Genomic DNA, 12573 nt, shown 5'->3' with positions numbered 1-12573 from the left:
TTTTTGTTTGCTTTAGACCCTTCCTTGGCTGGAAGGATCAGAAAAAAATTCTGCTAAAGAGAAATTTGATTCGTGTTCATAAAAGTTAAAGATGGTGAAGAAGAAAGGAGGAACAGTCTACCTGATAGCAATCAGGAATGGAGAATGGGGTGCAAAAGGAGTAAAAGTTATTCAAGAGGACAGTCCGAAAGGAATTTGTCTCAAGGTTACAAATAACACAAATTCTCCTGTAGGATTCTATTAATACCAGTAAAATCTTTGCTAAAACACCAATTTACCTTTTCTGAGATATGAGTAGGAGCATATTTCATTCTTATATTTTATTACTGACATGTAGCTTCAAGAAATAAGTATATGTATTTGACAAAAAAGAAAAAAAGGGGAAAAAAACCCAAAACCACAAACCAAAAAAAACCCCCACATTAATTTCTCTTAAATCTAGTAACATTGTAGAAGCTTGGTTTTATCAACAGAAGCTAAGATGACTGTAGACTTTTGAAAGAATTGCTTAGGCACATTTCTGACAACAGGCACTTTTTCTACAGCATTTACAGCATTATAAGTTTCATCATGAAGGCGATCTGCCTCACAAACGTTTATGAGTGGACTCTTCACTTTTTCTTCCAAAGAATTTTGACTCAAGAATCACCCTTTAATGGCAAGTCTAAACACTTCATTGAAGCAAAAACCCTTCACAGAACTTGCTTTTTTAGAAAGTGGCATTATCCTGTACAAGAGGGAAGATGATACAAAGCAGAAGTACATAATGCAATGGTTTCAGATTTTGCAACAGAAGGTTTAGGGTGAATAGATGTTGTTGCTGAGCAAACAGTGGTGCTCTGTCAGTCTAATCATTGCTGCTTGTTTGATTTATGGAGATGGGTTACGGGAAATTAAATTGCCCAGTTCTGGAGAGAAATACTGAATGTAAAATTTTATATAGAAAAAAACAGGGATAAATTCAGGAAAAAAAAAAAAAGAATACCTTTTCTAAATCAAGGCAGATTAAGTTCAAGTATAACTAGAAAAGATTAACCTCAATCTCTGAGAAAAAATGTGAGTAATTTAATGGGATCTGCTGGAAGCACCATTTTCTCCCCCTCATCATTCCTCCTCCCCATTTTTCTTCAATGAACTCTTCATAAAGGGGAAGATGAGTGGTAGAGTGCACTCAGAATTCAACCTTAAAATCAAGTAATGAACCCTGACATCTTCAGCACTTTAAAATTATTCATTATAATTTTTAACTTATGTTTTATTTTCATTGTTAAAATGCAGCAGCTTTTAATCAGATTCACATAATTAAATGTTCTCTTTCTGACACAAGCTGCATATCTATCATGGCTTCATTTAAGCCACATGGCATGAGTTATATGAAGGTAACCAGGAATAACTGGTCAAGTTTCCAGATACATGGGACCCAGTTTTCAAAATTTCCTCTGCTGTTCATATTAGATAAGTAGAAAAATGCATTCTTGTGAACATTCATTTAGACTTTTCTCAGGGCTGTAAGCATTTTCCACAGTTCTCTCCTTCATATTTCCTTCTGTATCCCTCACTTTCTCCCTGTGAATGTTACATCTGCAAGTGATTTTTCAGCCCTTCTCTCTTGCAGTGCATTATGCTCTGGATTCTGTAGCCTCAGTAACACCCAAATGTATGCAGATCTTCTACCTTCACAACCCACATTGAAGCTGAATTCTTTTGTGGTCAATGAAGTGTTGATGCTGTCTCAGCTGTGCTGATTAGCATTTGTGGCCATATGATGCCTCACTAAACGCAGGGGAGCTCTCTCTAGGAGCCAGAATTTTTTTCCAGTCCAAGCTCCTAAACTAACTTCTAGGAAATGCAGAGATAGATGAAGATGCATACATATGCATGTATAGCCACATGTATGAGCCTTTTCAGATATGCTATTAATTGCAGTAATTTGTGCTCCTTCTAAGGTGAATGTTTCAGTTCTGAATTTCAGGAAATCTAATTTCCATTTGTACCGTTAAACCCTTTCTTTTACTGAGCATAAATGATTGAGAACATTCTTTTCAGTTTATGAACTTGTATTATGTAATGCCTGGATAAGTAACTGGCCCTGGTGGTTTTGGAAAACTGCTTACACAATTCTGCCTAACTAATACATGTACCCTGACATACGACCTCATACAACCTCCCGCGTATGGGGAATGAGTAGTGGTCGATTCAAACATAGCATTGAAGAATCATTAAGATTAACAGCTATTCATAAAGTGCTGGAGAGAACAATCAAAGAAGGTGTGAATGATCATCTGTATTGGTTTGGGGATGAGAAAAATAGAGACGCCTCCTATAAACTCAGTTTAGAAGGATTAAAGGGAAAGAGAATCCTCTTTGTTTAGCACTATATCTGAGATAAAAATGAATAGGCATACTGCTGCAAATACAACCCCTCTATAGACATGCAGGAAACATTAGAAATCCTCAACAGGAAGTAGTGAGAGTTTTTTATGACTTTTTATCTTTTTTTAACAATCATTGTTTTGTTTTTGTGATACTTTTAAGGCTCACTGAAACCTTACCTATGATAAAAGAGAGGGATGTTGAAGTGGGACATGTGCTTTGGGGATGTTTGGAGGTGATACCTGTTTCTCCATTTGGATCCATTGCTCTCACTGTGCCAGATTTTACAGACTCACTTGCAGGGTGTTCTGGGGGAAAGTGGAGGAGGGAGGTAGGCGTTTCAGCAAGGACCTTTAAAGGTGGCCTTTACATAGCAGCATGTATGCTTAGATCTTCTGAGGAGAATTAAGCATTAAAACCAGCAAAAGAAAATACCCTCCAGCCCTTCAAGCACAGTAGTGAAAACAAACCACTTTTCCTTCACTCAAATATTTAAAATATTAAAAGTTTAAAAGTTCCCCAAATGGAATCCAATTATTCTCACCACCAGAGGCTAATTTCCCCAACTCTCTGAGCCACTGATGGCAGCAACCGTCTGAACAGTTTTGCTCTTTAAAATCTAGGGCAGCTGACAGTCAACAGATCTACTTTGTTGAGAGGACTTGCTCTTAATTTTGTCCAGCTTCTGCTTTCCAGTGCCAGTCAATGTTTTCCAAGTAAACTCATCCATGAATTCATGTAAAGACTCGACTTCAAGCCCTTAGGCACTGATGGATCTACTTTCAGTGCTTCAGTTGCAGTCTTAATTCAGCCAAAAGGTGGGCATTTTTGATGCAATATAGTAATCATAGAATCATAGAATCATAGAATCGTAAGGGTTGGAAAGGACCTTAAGATCATCTAGTTCCAACCCCCCTGCCATGGGCAGGGACACCTTGCCCTAAACCACGTGGCTCAAGGCTCTGTCCAACCTGGCCTTGAACACCGCCAGGGATGGAGCATCCACAACCTCCCTGGGCAACCCATTCCAGTGCTTCACCACCCTCACTGTAAAGAACTTCTTCCTTATATCTAACCTAAACTTCCCCTGTTTAAGTTTGAACCCATTACCCCTTGTCCTACCACTACAGTCCCTAAGGAAGAGTCCCTCCCCAGCATCCTTATAGACCCCCTTCAGATACTGGAAGGCTGCTATGAGGTCACCACGCAGCCTTCTCTTCTCCAGGCTGAACAGCCCCAACTCTCTCAGCCTGTCTTCATACGGGAGGTGCTCCAGCCCTCTTATCATCCTCGTGGCCCTCCTCTGGACTCGCTCCAACAGCTCCATGTCCTTTTTATGTTGAGGACACCAGAACTGTATGCAGTACTCCAAGTGAGGTCTCACGAGAGCAGAGTAGAGGGGCAGGATCACCTCCTTCGACCTGCTGGTCACGCTTCTTTTGATGCAGCCCAGGATATGGTTGGCTTTCTGGGCTGCAAGCGCACACTGCCGGCTCATGTTAAGCTTCTCGTCAACCAACACCCCCAAGTCCTTCTCTGCAGGGCTGCTCTGAATCTCTTCTCTGCCCAGCCTGTAGCAGTGCCTGGGATTGCCCCTACCCAAGTGTAGGACCTTACACTTGGCTTGGTTAAACTTCACAAGGTTGGCATCAGCCCACCTCACAAGCGTGTCAAGGTCCCTCTGGATGGCATCCCTTCCCTCCAGCGTATCAACCGAACCACACAGCTTGGTGTCGTCGGCAAACTTGCTGAGGGCGCACTCAATCCCACTGTCCATGTCGCCGACAACGATGTTGAACAGGACTGGTCCCAACACCAATCCCTGAGGGACACCACTCGTTACAGGTTTCCAACTGGACATCGAGCCATTTACCACAACTCTTTGCGTGCGGCCATCGAGCCAGTTTTTTATCCACCGAGTGGTCCATCTATCAAATTGATGTCTCTCCAATTTAGAGACAAGGATGTCGTGCGGGACAGTGTCAAACGCTTTGCACAAGTCCAGGTAGATGACATCAACTGCTCTGCCGCTGTCCATCAGTTCCGTGGCTCCATCATAGAAGGCCACCAAATTGGTCAGGCAGGATTTCCCCTTAGTGAAGCCATGTTGGCTGCCACCAACCACCTTGTTGTTTTTCATGTGCCTTAGCATGTTTTCCAGGAGAAACTGTTCCAAGATTTTGCCAGGCACAGAGGTGAGACTGACTGGTCTGTAGTTCCCCGGGTATTCCATATTTCCCTTCTTGAAAATGGGGGTTATATTGCCCTTCTTCCAGTCATCGGGAACTTCACCTGACTGCCAGGATTTTTCGAATATGATGGACAGTGGCTTAGCAACTTCATTCGCCAGCTCCTTCAGGACCCGTGGATGGATTTCATCAGGTCCCATGGACTTGTGCACGTTCAGGTTCTTAAGATGGTCTCGAACCTGATCCTCTCCTACAGTGGGCCTAAGGTCTTCGTTCTCACAGTCCCTGCATTTGCTTTCCAAGACTTGGGTTGTGTGGTCAGAGCATTTGCTGGTGAAGACTGAGGCAAAGAAGTCATTAAGAACCTCAGCCTTCTCCAAATCCATGGTAGCCAGTTCTCCTGATAGCTTCCGGAGAGGGCCTACATTGTCCCTAGTCTGTCTTTTATTTGCTACGTATCTATAGAATCCTTTCCTCTTCTCTTTTAGATCCCTTGCCAAACTTAATTCTAGCTGGGCCTTAGCTTTCCTAACCTGGTCCCTAGCTTCCCGGGCAATGCTCCTATATTCTTCCCAGGTGGCCTGTCCTCTCTTCCACCTTCTATAAGCTTCTTTTTTCCCTCTAAGTTTCCTCAGCAGCTCCTTGTCCATCCATGGAGGTCTCCTGGCCCTCCTGCTGCACTTTCTTCTAGTCAGGATGCAACACTCTTGAGCACGTAGCAGCTGATCCTTGAATACCGACCAGCAGTCTTGGGCCCCCCTGCCCTCTAGGACTGTATCCCATGAAACCTTACTAAGGAGGTTCCTGAAGAGGCCAGAGTCTGCTTTCTTGAAGTCCAGGGCTTGCTGCATGCTCTTCTCACCATCCTGAGGATCTCAAACTCAACCATCTCGTGATCACTAGAGCCAAGGCTGCCCTGGAGCGTTACATTTCCAACCAGTCCCTCCCTGTTGGTGAGCACAAGGTCCAGCATGGCACCTCTCCTCGTCGGCTCCTCTATTGCTTGAAAGAGGAAGTTGTCTTCCACACAATCGAGGAACCTCCTGGATTGCTTGTGCCGGGCCGTACCGCCCCTCCAACAGATGTCAGGATAGTTGAAGTCCCCCATGAGGACCAGGGCCTGTGAGCGTGAGGCTGCTCCTATCTGTCTGTAGAGCGCTTCATCCACAGAGTCCTCTTGATCAGGCGGCCTGTAACAGATCCCCACCGTAATGTCCCCTGTTGCTGTTTTCCCTTTGATCCTGACCCACAAACACTCTGTTACCTCATCACCCGTCCCCAGACAGAGTTCCATACTCTCTAGCCTATCACTGACATAGATAGCAACACCCCCTCCCCGTCTGCCTGGCCTGTCTTTTCTAAACAGCCTGTAACCTTCCATTCCGACATTCCAGTCATAGGAGCCATCCCACCATGTTTCTGTGATACCAATGACATCATATTCCCGTAGCCTTGCACACATCTCTAATTCCTCTTGCTTGTTCCCCATACTACGGGCGTTTGTATAGAGGCACCTTAGCCGAGCTCCAAATGAAGCCGACCCAATGGCTGGGGCAGCTGGAACATCTCTACATCGCTCCAAGCACTTATTACAGGTGCTGGCAACTGACCAGGAATGTTGGGATGGATCAATGCTCCCCTCCCCCAACACATCTAGTTTAAAGCTTTCCTGACCAGCCTGGCAAGCCTCCTACCAACACAGCTCTTCCCTTTGTCAGACCAGCTCCACCAGCCTCCAGTAGATCTGGCCTCCCAAATAGAGCCCCATGTTCTAAATAGCCAAACCCCTGACTATGGCACCACCATTCTAACCATTTATTAACCTGCCAGACACACCTAGCTTTTTTAAGGTCCTCCCCTTTGCCCTGGAGAATCGATGAAAAAACTATCTGAGCTCCAGAGCCCCTAACCACCTCTCCCAGGGCTCTGTAGTCCTTCTTAATGTTTTCCAGGCTACTGCTATCTATATCTCTAGCACCCACACGGACCACTAGGAGGTGGTAATAGTCAGCAGGACTTACTAGAGCAGGCAGCCTCTCAGCAACATCCCTGATCCGAGCCCCCGGCAGGCAACACACCCCCTCGAGACTGGATCAGGCCGGCAGATGAGCGCCTCTGTACCTTTCAAAGTAGAGTCCCCTACTACTATGACCCTCCTCTTTTTCCTGGAGGCACCAGTAGCGATCCTCTTTACTGGTGCATCAGCAGGGTGCTCATTAGGTGTGGTGGGTGCTTTCTCATTAGCCCCCTGCAGAACCGCGAAGCAGTTCTGGGTGGGGACATCAGATTTAGGAGGAAGCCCCTTGTCGTTAATTGTCCTCTTCCTCCTTTTTTCGTTCGTTTTTCTCGTGACTAATTCCCAGCTTCCTGGGTTGCTGCTCTCCTTCTTTCCTATATGAGCAGTGCTAGACGTTTGCAGCCCCTGCGCAGTTTGGGCCTGGAGCAAGCAGCCCAGCTTCCTCTCAGCTTCCCTGGCATCTTTTAGCTCTCCAACAGCCTCCCGCAGCTGTGCAGGAGGACCTCCACCAGGGCGCACCGAGTGCAGCCCTGTCCATCGTGCACCCCCGCCTCACGAGACCAGCCGAGGCACTTTCTACACTCCGAGGTCTGCGCCGCAGCCTCCCCTCTCAGCGGCTCTGTCTGGGTGCCTACGCTGGCCACCGCCAGGGCAGAGCTCCCAGAGCGGGCCCTGCTCCTGAGGCGAGTGCTCACCATCCCGCTCGCTCTGCCTGCGCAAACTGCCGCGCCACACCCTGACTGACGTGCCACGCCCCGGTCGCTCGCGCTCCCTGGGATGGGTTTTACCCACTGAGGGCTGGTGCGGTCACTCCTGGCGCCGCCCCCTGTGAGTCAGCTGCTCGCGTCAGCTGAGCTGCCGGCTCCTGGGCAACTGCTGTCGAGGACTTGAGGCTCCCTCGGTCGCTCTTGCCGCTCCGAACTGAGGCTCCGGGACGCTGTGCTTCCCCCCGCTCCGGTGTTAAAGGCGTCCTCTCTGGAGATACTCACCTCGGCAATTTATATATTGGTAAATTAATGCAACTATTTGAGCACCTTTAAATGTTGAGGTTATCTCTGAATGTCCTTAGCTTAAATGATCAAAAACTGACAACAGCAGTGTTATTTATTAGAATAAAAATATATATATATAAAACTGACTAGTGCACAACGTCACACTGAATATAATCTGTTCATCATTGTTTCAGCAAAAATTTAGGGCCAAAAGTCAATATACATTCTTTGGAAAGCCAGACAGAGGGTGGAGAAGAGAAGGGACAAAAAGGAGGATGAGAGAAAGGAAGGAAAGTAATTTAATCCCTGACCCATGAAAGCTTTTCTTACGCACATATAACTTTAGTAATCTGAAGGTAGCACATGCAGTACAGTCCTTGCTGGCTAAAGCCAGGGAATCTTCACACTCAAACTGTTTATGTGCTGCCTACAAATACCTTGTGCAAAGGTGTTTTTGTCACAACAGACATGCTTTTCTGTTAAAATCATCTTGAGAACAGATTAGCACCATGAGCAGCAATCAGCAGGCAGATGAATGTGTAGGATGTTGATCAGTTAGGAATAGTTCCAAATGCTATCCTTTTGTCAAAAGGCAGACTGGACAATGTCTGTAATTTCATAGCTGTCTTTTGTCCCTTTATAAACACCTATGAATTGCTGCTGGAAAGAGTCTTAAGTTAAACCATTGTAAAATCCCTAACTTTACTATCTCATTCATACCACTTACTGATACGCCCTATTTACTCAAAGCTTGAAAAGCTACTAATAATATTTAAACCGTCTCTCTCAAACCATATGTCAATAGAGCACAGCAGTTCCAACTATTAGAGATCTGCTTGATATGGTATAATCCATCTGCATACAGTCTCACTTCTGCAAAACTGAAGCATTCAAATGTCTCCACTATGACCACTGAGATAATCTCCATTATAGCAAGATCTAGGTCACTGTTGTTAAAGCTGAGTCACATTGCCAGTCATAAAAACACTGATGTTCTTTGGTCAAAAGCAGCTGTGATTTCTCTTCTAAGTATGTTTTAAGGATTTTAGAAAGAAAATGATGATAGAAACATGTCACACTCTTCCATAAAGCAATACAGTTTGTTGTGAAAGTCATTTAGTCCTTTCGAGGAAGCTTGTATATTAACAGGAACAACACAATAATTTCAGAATAGATTCCGAGAATGAGTAATAAAGCATGTCAATTAAACTCTTCAATATATGTTAGACTTTAAATAAAACTGTCTTAGACTCATTGGTTTGGAAGATTTCTTGGTTCTTCTTAAGTTGAGTACTTGTGCATTTATAGCAAATGTTTTTGCTACTGTCATTAAGGAGGTTTTTTTCTTTTTTTAAAATCTGCACATTGAATAACCTCAGGTTGATGTCTCACTGAAATATATTTCTGCTATGGCTTAGAAAGTGGACAGAACTCACTCAGCCAGTCGAGAATGAATTCAGAGTGGTAACTCACTCAGCCAGTCGAGAATGAATTCAGAGTGGTGACCAGCATGCAGTTCTACACAGAACAAAATTTGCATTAGGCAGAAAGTAGTCAAGCCCAGACTTCCAGAATGAGATCCAACAGTCCACATTTTTCTAAGGCAAAATAAATGTCTCTTTTTATGCCTCATTAAGAGGGCATTCAGAATATTAGCCCCAGCTCTAACAGGACCCATGTCACACTGTGGTTATTTTTCTTGGGTTTTCTTATTTATACTAAGAGAAGAGCATGCTCTCTTTCTATGAAAAGAACACTTTGCTAAGGTTACAAACACAGACAAGGGAAATGGCATACTTGTCATGGGTAACACAAGCAAGTATAATCCTTAAATAGAACAATTACCCCATGGTGCATACATCAAAATTCTAGTATCTTCTGAGTCCAGGAAGTTTATTTAAAATGGCTTGCGATTAAAAAATTTGAAACGTTTAGATGGAAGAGAGGTTTGACCTGAATTTTCAAGAAAAAGCCTAAAAAAAGACACTGTTCTGAATTCCAGTGCAGTTTAATGTTATGTTAAATATTTTCTCATAATTTTTAGGGGCCAGATTTCAAAGTACTCTTTTAAGAGTAACAAAGTAAGTTGCACCTAGCTTTAATAGAACCAAGCGCAAGTAGGTTCACAGTTACAGACAGGCAACTAGGTAACTTGGATCCATAACCCAACTTAATATTTCAACTTCTAAATGACCTAGTTGTTTAAACGTGTATTAAATACACCAGAACCAAGTAGAAAACTGAAATCCAAGTTTCTTCTTACAACCCCTGTCACTGCACATTCCCACACACAATGCATGACAGATTGCATTAATAGTGAAAAGACTATCCAGGGTCCCGCAGATGAGATTCTCTTTCTGAAGAGAAGTTGAAGAAACATTCTGATATTCAGCAATGCTACTCAGTAATTTATGAAGATTTTTTCCTTATAGCTCCCTACATGTTGTTAATGCATTACTGAATACCTGCACAAACTACTTCCAAGTGGACAATGTTAGAATTACTTCAGTAACATCTTTATCTACAATAAGCCTTACTCTTCAAAAGCCAAAAAATATGTTTTCTTTCAAAGTTTAGAAAAACCCCAAAACTCATTCAGCACTGACCACCAGTCACACATACTCTTGCAACAGAATATTGTCCAAAGTGAGAAACTGGCCATTTGTTCATATCACGTTATTTTTGTTCCTTATTTAGTATCCTGGAAGACGCTAGGATTTATTTTTATCATAATTTCCATATATATTTTACCTTTGCCAAAGCCAGCTTGAGTATGCATTCTGAGTAATCTTAAATTGACCTTGAAGGAAAAAAAATTGAGAGGCCAGGCGTTGCAAAACCATCAACATCAGTGAGTCAAATTAAGTTCTGGCATCACCTTGCTGGCTCAGTAAGAAAGTCTTTGTGCAGGGGGAGCAGGAATGGAGGTGGCATGTATAAGAAGGAACATATAGAAGACTGCTAAGGTGGCTTATTCAGGGATTCTTACAGCAAGAGTTCCAAGAATTGACAAATAAGAGTATCAGACGTAAAGATGCAAGTATTTGTCTTCAGCTGGAGAACTGAACCTACCAATTAACATGCTGCATGTGTGCATAAAATTATCTGAAAAACCCATTATGCACATTTAATCCCTTTTTAATTTGCAGCATGACAGAATTTTTCAGGATAGTGCTCCAAAAAAGGATGGACAATGAACAGGAATGCTTAGCCAAGCAGGGAAAAAACCCTGGAACTCCAAAAGGCACACTTACTACAGCAAAAATTTACAGCAGGTATAAGCAACAGAGAATTTCTTGGAATCGCTTTTATTCCTTTAACCCATAAACTTCAAGACCCCTTACATATTCAGGGACCTGACACACAGAGAGCTGGATCCCCAGACAGTGCTAGTCAGAAGAATTTCAGTGAAGTTCATGGCTATGTGTCACCATGTGCTATCTGAGAAGCCGACATGGTGCAGCCACAGAAATTCAGGCAAATTACTGCTTTCCAGGCAATTTTATCTGAATCATCCTTCTGAACTCTGGCTACAGGATTTTTCTTTAACTTAAACTTGAAGTCCTGCAACATTAAAGAACAGAATGCATCAACTTAATTGGAAACAGTTTTGCCTCAACACATCCTGCATTTGTTCAAGGACTTAGAGGAAAAGTCCATGCTTTGAAGCACTGTGACAACTTAAGATAAATTTCAGCATTAGTTTTCTAACGGAATATAATTGAAAACATACTTCAACACAGACTCTAATCTAGCTCTGGGTAGAGATGTGTTTAACCCACAAGTTTGGATCTTCACATTCCCAAGTCTTGAAGAAATCCTGACTCTGACCCAAATTGTCTTCTCTTTCTGTGTCAAGCAAAACCAGTCTCAATACCACTGAGTTGAATTCATCACTTATTCAGAATCACTGCTTTAACCATTATTTATGAGTTCCTTTTCATCACACTGGCGTCTAAGGTCCCCTTTTCTACCAATACCTCTCAAAGATTAGGGTCAAATACCTGTATAGTGTACAATGCAGTTCTTTTCCCCAAAGCCTCAATGTCTAAACAGACAAAACTGACAGACAGTAAGATAAAGGACACATTATCTCCATTTTCAGCTGGGAAACCATGCCTTAAGATGACTAAGACTCAGAATCCCAAGGGAGGGTCAAGGATCGGATTCTCAAATGCTCAATAACCAGCTTCAAAGCCAGACTTTCATAGGAAAAAAAGAGAAGAAAAAAGAAAAAGGGAGAAGGAGAGGAAGGGAAAAAAGTGTGTGTGGGGGGGAAATATGAATAATAAGAAAAAAGGTTCCAAGCCTTGCAGTTCCTACTTGTAGATTTTCAAAAGATCTTTTTGCCCATCTTGAAGATCTGGCCACTTAGGCCCCCATTTGAGTGTCTAAATGGGAAGTTATCTCTCTAGGAAATCTCTCCCCCAGTCTGGGTGCTACTGTCATTTTAAAGCATGGCAGTACCCCAATCACCCAAGGTCACAGAGGAAGTCTCTTGCAGAGGCAGAAATTTGAATCAACATCTCCTGTGTCCTAACCATGAGTCTATCCTTCCTCTCACTAACACCACAGTGTATTTCTTTGTTAAGTCTCTTTCTAGTTAGATATAACATAATGGGCCTTTTTCTTCATTCATCCGCAATGGTAATATGACATTATGAGATTGGCACTTGTCATTCACAGGGAATGCTCTTTTTCCGCTTGCCCCCAAAACACAAACACACTTAGCAGATTGTCATCTGTGGATGACACTAGAGTCTCTGTATTTTAGAATCTTTTTACGGGAGGGTCCCAAGAGAAAAATGCCCTTTATTAGTATTCTTCAGGATACGAGAGGCTGACAACTTGTGGATCCCAGCTACAAAGAATTCTCCTTTCCCACAAACTCAGGGGTGAGGGGAACCTTTTCAGTCAAGAAGATCAAGATAACAGCAGGTTGTTCACATCATATCCCTTAGCAGCTGCTACCACAGAAAGAACTAAATACTAGAGTAATAGG

The sequence above is a fragment of the Strigops habroptila genome, chromosome 1 (assembly GCF_004027225.2).
Source record: "Strigops habroptila isolate Jane chromosome 1, bStrHab1.2.pri, whole genome shotgun sequence".
NCBI lineage: Eukaryota > Metazoa > Chordata > Aves > Psittaciformes > Psittacidae > Strigops > Strigops habroptila.
The sequence above is the reverse complement of the archived record's forward strand: the minus strand, read 5'-3'. Positions refer to the sequence as shown.